The following is an 8,177-nucleotide window of genomic DNA, read 5'->3' as shown; positions in this document are numbered from 1 at the left end:
TCTATATCTACGTATAACTAGCTAGTTTTACCTTTATATATATATTATTTATATATATATATTATATAAAAAGTTTGTGAGGAAGACCTCTGGTGCCAATGTGGGGACCCATAGCCTCGGAGAAGAAAATAAAGTATTCAGAGGAGACCTTGTGGTCACTCACTAAACACTAATATTATCTTCTACCACCCCCATTCTTTTGTATGTACACATATATTTGCTTTATTTGAACTTTGTTACAAAGAGGGAGTTACATATAGGTTACAAAGATGGTTATCATATATATATTATTTATATATATATTATTTATATATATATTATTTATATATATATATATTATTTATATATATATATATATTATTTATATATAAATATATTATTTATATATAAATATATTATTTATATATAAATATATTATTTATATATAAATATATATATATATATAATATATAATATATATACTATTAAACTACATTCTTATGTATTACACTAATATATATATATATATATATATATATATATATATATATATATATATATTATATAAATTATTTATATATATATTATATATATAATTATATAGGTCATATGTTTTTGTATTTTTGCTGATTTGTTAGTAAATAATAAAAGAAATATAAATTATTTGATTTTTTTACCCTTAAATTGGTTTTAATATTTAAATTGAAAACACTAATATAATATAAAAAAATATAAGAAAAATAATAATAAATTATAAAATAAAATATAATAAAAATAATATAATATAATATAAAATAATATAATTTAATTTCAAGAAATTTAACTTTAAACACAAAGATGTGAAAAGGGTTCAGATAAGGCTCAAACCTTTCACAAGAGATTCATATTGGTGTATGAATGGATTATGAATGACTCATGTTAGGAGTGTAAGTTGCCACAACATCTCAAATTAGTGTTAGATACATATTGTGAGATTTTTCTCTACGCCTACCTCCCTTAAGAGGTGGACTACAAGTTTAAAGTCTGCTCACGGCAGTTAAGCATGAGTCCAATAGAAAAAGGAAAAGCGGGAGCAAACCGCCAGGCCTCCACCACCAAGGGTGAAAACCTGTCCACAATTGGCCGCTGGCTCCTTCTAGTTAAACAGGACGTTAAAACTAATAAAGGGTAACCGACGGGTTCTCACAATCAAATATTTATATTTGAAGTGGCGCTATGAATTGGAATTCGAATTCCCAAGAACAGCCGCCTTATCAAGATCACATCAACATTTAATGATATTATGCAGAAATATAGTGGAATAATATGGTTGAAGGGTTGACATCAAAGACTGTTTTCTATAACATAACAATTTATTAATAACAAGAGACTAACTACTACATTACCGAGTTTACGTTACGTTAATGTCAATCCAGTGGCACGATAACAAACAGCTAAATAGCAACCCTTGCTGTGAGGCTGCATACTGAACTAACCTGAACACAGGTGTGCCCACTGATGACGCAATATTGCAAAACAAAGAAAAATATCACAGACTAAGTTACACCACAGCGAATGGTTACGTTATTGTACATCAAGTGGCATTTGCAACACAGCTATTCAACAACCCCTCGAGAAGTGACAGCAGGCTCCATCTTGCTGACACTTCGGGCTGATAACATGAACTAACTGAACAAATGAAGGATCCACTGAAACAAAGACACAAGCAGGCAATCAATAGTGTCACGGTTTCCCTGACAGCTACTATAATCACAAGCTTAGGAGTCCTCCCGCCCCCCAGGAGAGACCCACGTAACTAGGTGGAAGTCTAACAGTGACTCCCCCCTATCACAACCCCGTGTGAACACTCTTTGCAACTCCCATTAAGAAGTTGCCCTGTTGTAACCCGATACACCGACAGGCAAGGCGGGAATTCTGGGACACAGCTCCACAGATCCCTAGTATGACTCTACTCTCGTCACCAGACGACAACCAAAAGAAATTGCCTGAAGTGATTAATTACGTTAATTGACTGATCGCAGCAGTCAGCAGCAAAGTACCACGGTAATCACAAACAATTGTCTCCCACTAGACAACAACATGATGATACTCTACGTTAATCTTTAACACTTGTCTCTCTCTTGTTAACAATAACTCAACATATTACAACACACTTGACTCCTTGCAAGTATTCAGTGAGTAATTCTCAATTAAGGTCAAACGGACCACTAATTACATCCCCATTGAGTTACGTTAACTAAGCCTACCCTAACTTGGTAGCTTCTCCACAGTCTGTGTCAAAAAATTACTAGTGAGTGTTAATTACCCTAATTAACCCACTAATTACTGAGCCATTAATTAACTGTCACCAGGACCGATAATTAACCATCCATAAATACGTCTCACTCCGCACTGCCTAAGCAGGTCTCATCAAACACTGTGAATTCACGGGAAAGGAGTTAATTACCCTAATTAACAAGATGTGCCAATAATCCACTGTCCTCAGACAGGATATGATTAATACAACGATTTATGCTAGCTCCATGACCTCGCTTTACCGAGTCACCGGAGCTCTCCAATGCTAATTACTCCACTAATTAACATGAGCCACTAATGCTATACCCCTGAAAGGTAATTAGTCTCGAGCATATTACGTTAACACAAATACTGACAGACTCTGACAGGACCTCTCCCACTACGTGAATTCATGATGAGAAGGCTAATTACATAATTAGCTAGAGTGGTCAATTAACTGTCACATGGACAATTAATTGCTCCCGAGACGTATCTCATTCTCGCTCAACACTGTTCCCTCTTATAACAGCCCTCACTCACTCCCCAATACTAAGTGTGCACCCCTTATCCAGTTAATTACCCCTTAATTAACTCACTGAATCCTTAAGTCCTCAACATAACTTAAAGAACAAAGTAACCCCAGCGTTACATAGGTCACACTATAATGGCATGCAACATCATATCAGCACTGCCCACATATAGTTGCAGCTACTGCAACTCGCTAATTACTGTGCCCACACAATAAAACACACGGTTGTGCAACACACACAAGTATACTAATATTACTGCCCCTCCTCTTCTTTTACTTGCACCCGATTGCAAAGGAATACTGTGAACACACACATACTTCAGCCAGGCAATTAACCCATCAATTGCCTGCTCTCATTAAGTACTGAAAATTCCCCTGAATAATCCTAGAGGTCCCTTACCCTCAACACAGTTCCTGGGGCAATAATATTGTATACTGATAACAACACTGCACAAACCTGCAACATAATGATGCCGTCAGCATACCCCACATGCTAATGACATCATTAGGCACTCGGTCAGCAATCACCTCTACTGACCACCACACAATCACAGTACATAGACATGCAACTGAACACATAGAAATGGCCTTCACCTACTCTCTGAAAATTATATCACCAAGTAATATGTACTAATTACACAGACTTCAGGGGTCCTCACTGACACTCCTGACTACCTCTAATGATTATAATTTTACCGTACTCTATGGCATTAATCCAGCCTGAACGATTATATAGAATCGACAGGCTGGATCACTTACATGGTAAATCTCTACACTGACTGGTCACATCCTCTAGTCAGTCTACCAACATACTACCATACAGCGTGGTCCCGTGTATAATCTCTATCTCCAGGTACCCCCCTACCCGACATCTGGATTCCACTGACAGCTGCCCCCCAGCTGTTTTTTTTTCCTAGCCTGGCGAGGCTCTGAGATAACTCTTACCGGGAACATCCACCGGTACTCATCACACTGTAACAGTACTCATTTCTACTCATTTCTACTGCCTTATTTTTTTCTCATTCCCAAAACTGACTACCACACTTAGCTTTTAGCTGACACACTTAGCTGACTTGCTCCTCATGCGTCGACAAGATGTGGCCCTAGGCTGTCCCGGGAAAGTGGCCAAGGCATGTGGCCAAGGCAGGTGGCCACAGCGCCCCTCCCGAGCTGAGAGAGGGGGGGTTGGGTGGCCTGGGGTGGCCGGCTCGCGGGTGGCCTGGGTGGCCGCCTCGCGGGCAGGCGGGTGGGTGGCCTGGGGTGGCCGGCGCGCGGGCAGGCGCGGGTGGCCACGGGTGGCCGCGGGCTGGCAGGCTGCCGCCCACAGGAGTACCCATGCGGCTGGGGAATCTCCACCCCATCACTCTAGAACCATGCCTTTGTTCTACACTGGGGTGACAATGGTTGGTGGCGTCCCCAGGCGGCGTCCCCATACTGACGCAGCCTGGCGGAATGCAGAGTCCAACATGGGCCTGCAATCACACATACGCGTACACTGGCCAACATCAATTGTCCATTGCCACTAGACAGGATGCTCAGACCCGAGGGATGAGGGATCAATCTGATACTCCACGAGGCTTCTGCCAGCCTGCCTCATGCGTTCACACAGTCAACTGTCCCTTAGCTTTTTACTGTTTCTACCGTAAATCCCTGGCCCCAATTCACTTAATTAGGCCTTGAGACAACCCCTGATGGCAGGAGTGCCACCAATCGAGTAATTTGGACGACAGAAGCGATTAACAGGGGGTGGAGGCGGCAAGCGTGCCGCCCCACCCAAACACCTCTTCCTTCCCTGGCCGCCCAATTCAAACTACCAGATTTCGCGGGCTCAGGGTACAACAGATACCCATACCTACTCCCTACAATCCCTAGACCAATCAGCTTGGAGCCGGCACAGCCCCTCGTGCCGCCCCCAATCAGAATTCTTCGCGCCAAAACTAGGCTTGGACCACACGTGCCCCAAACCAATCACCTCTCTCCGTCACCCTCGGCGTCTTGTGACGTCACAAGGAGGAGGAGGCCTAAGGAGTGGCGTGATGTCTCCCATGTTGGGGGGGAAGAGGCAGCGCTCACCCCACTCTCCCCCCCACCTCTAACGGTTTTAGTCAAGTATCCTCTCACACTCACTCTCAACTCACATCCTATTTCCCAGAAACAGGAAAATCTCTGTAATTCTCTCTACAGAGCAATCACAGACTTCTAACTACTCTCAAGTGATAGTTCTTGACATAAGCTTTCATTCAACACCCAACAAGCATATGTTATTTTTTGAAAGCTTCAATTTCTAGAGTGTCTAGCCTGCTCTAGAAACTAGGAAAACTAGCTGAGGGATCTAGATCCCTCACACAACCTCCCACTAAAGAATATATTTTCCTGCAAGGAAAATACATTCAAAACACCAGCTAGTTTTTCTGCACACACCTGCCCAACAGGTGTACTAGCTAAACAAGTGTGGAGTGTGAAACTCTGTTTCCCATACATCCTGGCCTGAGGGTCTCTGTGCACTACCACCGGATCACCCTGGTGGTGCTGCCCGACCTTGGAGTGGCAACATGTTCGGCTCCAGCTCTGGTCCTGGCCGGTTCAACACCTCGCAACCATTTCCATCACTGGACCTCCCATTTCCATCCTCGGTCTGTGTCATACTGGACACATGAGCAACACACTGGTGTGGCCTTACCGGTGAAGCACTTCTACACTCCCCTCAGCCTACAAAAGACTTACTGTCAGTCCTCCACCTGACCTAGCAACAAGTTGACAGGATCACTCTCACTGTCCAACTGCCCAACACCAGCCGGTCTTGCTCTACCGACTGAACTATCTGGGAGAAAACCCTCTTCTACAAGTACCTATGCTCCCCTACTGAGCCTGGGGTCCCTCCCTTGCTTCTCCTAGGTCCCCCTACTCTAACAAGGACTCAAGCAAAACTTTTGACATCTGTCAAACTCTCTTGTCTAGTTCTCCCCTGGACCTAACTTGGAATGTGATCAGCATTCCCTCTGCAGATCTACTATAACCCTTTACCAAGGCAATCCTTAAAGAACAAAATCATTATGCTGCTGGGGATCTGAACCATGGAAAATCACCAGCCCAAAATGACCCTTGCTATCTTGCATTGGCAGCCTTTCTTCAAAAGGCGATCGATGTATGCATCCATCGAATCGTCTTTCTCAGAACTGCCAAGCTAGGCATCTTTACCTTCATACCTTGTCACCGGGTTAAGTGCACTAGGGTGGGTTTGTCTTCCCTTCCCGGTGTGAGATTGCCTCCTTGCAATCTGCACTTGAGCCAGCACTGACTTGCTGCGCTCTCACCTTCAGGCTCGAACTCGGCCCTGCTGTCACCTCTGCAAACGGGAGCCTCTGCTCAACCTCTCTAGTGACTACCATGAATTCTTCCTGGGGTTGTACCGTCCCCACTCTGGCAAGAAATTCCATCACCTGTCTAACTACAGATGAATTACTCCACTTCTCTAAAGAAGTCTACTTGGATCCTACTCTGGTGGCGCGACCTCCCACTAAGATCCTACTGTGTAACAATAACTACACTCCCATGACACCCTTGACAACTACAGTGTCGTCCAATAAGACCTCTCACACTTGAGGTCACTTCTAGAAGCTTCTTCTACCCTAAGGTAGGTGGTGTCTTGCACCTCAGGCAGATCCTGAGTGCACTCTTGCAACCACTGTTGCACGCTGGCTGTGTGTCCACGACACCTGCTGCTGAGCTGACACCCCTCACCAATGAGTGTGTCAATGTCCACTAGCTCGCAGCCACAAAAAGCCAGACAGATTTCCCCATATCTACCATGAAATACCTCTTTCATACTGTGTGTGTGTGGTGTGTGTACCTACTTGTGACAACCGTGCACAAAACATACCTCCAACAATACTGTTCCACAATATTCTGCAACGATATTTTATGTTACTTTAAAAAAATCAATAAGACTACTCTTCATGGGCTCGAACCCAAGTTGCATAGCCCCACGTTGGGCGCCAGCTGTGAGATTTTTCTCTACGCCTACCTCCCTTAAGAGGTGGACTACAAGTTTAAAGTCTGCTCACGGCAGTTAAGCATGAGTCCAATAGAAAAAGGAAAAGCGGGAGCAAACCGCCAGGCCTCCACCACCAAGGGTGAAAACCTGTCCACAATTGGCCGCTGGCTCCTTCTAGTTAAACAGGACGTTAAAACTAATAAAGGGTAACCGACGGGTTCTCACAATCAAATATTTATATTTGAAGTGGCGCTATGAATTGGAATTCGAATTCCCAAGAACAGCCGCCTTATCAAGATCACATCAACATTTAATGATATTATGCAGAAATATAGTGGAATAATATGGTTGAAGGGTTGACATCAAAGACTGTTTTCTATAACATAACAATTTATTAATAACAAGAGACTAACTACTACATTACCGAGTTTACGTTACGTTAATGTCAATCCAGTGGCACGATAACAAACAGCTAAATAGCAACCCTTGCTGTGAGGCTGCATACTGAACTAACCTGAACACAGGTGTGCCCACTGATGACGCAATATTGCAAAACAAAGAAAAATATCACAGACTAAGTTACACCACAGCGAATGGTTACGTTATTGTACATCAAGTGGCATTTGCAACACAGCTATTCAACAACCCCTCGAGAAGTGACAGCAGGCTCCATCTTGCTGACACTTCGGGCTGATAACATGAACTAACTGAACAAATGAAGGATCCACTGAAACAAAGACACAAGCAGGCAATCAATAGTGTCACGGTTTCCCTGACAGCTACTATAATCACAAGCTTAGGAGTCCTCCCGCCCCCCAGGAGAGACCCACGTAACTAGGTGGAAGTCTAACAGTGACTCCCCCCTATCACAACCCCGTGTGAACACTCTTTGCAACTCCCATTAAGAAGTTGCCCTGTTGTAACCCGATACACCGACAGGCAAGGCGGGAATTCTGGGACACAGCTCCACAGATCCCTAGTATGACTCTACTCTCGTCACCAGACGACAACCAAAAGAAATTGCCTGAAGTGATTAATTACGTTAATTGACTGATCGCAGCAGTCAGCAGCAAAGTACCACGGTAATCACAAACAATTGTCTCCCACTAGACAACAACATGATGATACTCTACGTTAATCTTTAACACTTGTCTCTCTCTTGTTAACAATAACTCAACATATTACAACACACTTGACTCCTTGCAAGTATTCAGTGAGTAATTCTCAATTAAGGTCAAACGGACCACTAATTACATCCCCATTGAGTTACGTTAACTAAGCCTACCCTAACTTGGTAGCTTCTCCACAGTCTGTGTCAAAAAATTACTAGTGAGTGTTAATTACCCTAATTAACCCACTAATTACTGAGCCATTAATTAACTGTCACCAGGACCGATAATT

This window comes from Procambarus clarkii, chromosome 84 (assembly GCF_040958095.1).
Source record: "Procambarus clarkii isolate CNS0578487 chromosome 84, FALCON_Pclarkii_2.0, whole genome shotgun sequence".
NCBI lineage: Eukaryota > Metazoa > Arthropoda > Malacostraca > Decapoda > Cambaridae > Procambarus > Procambarus clarkii.
Note: the sequence above shows the minus strand (reverse complement) of the source record.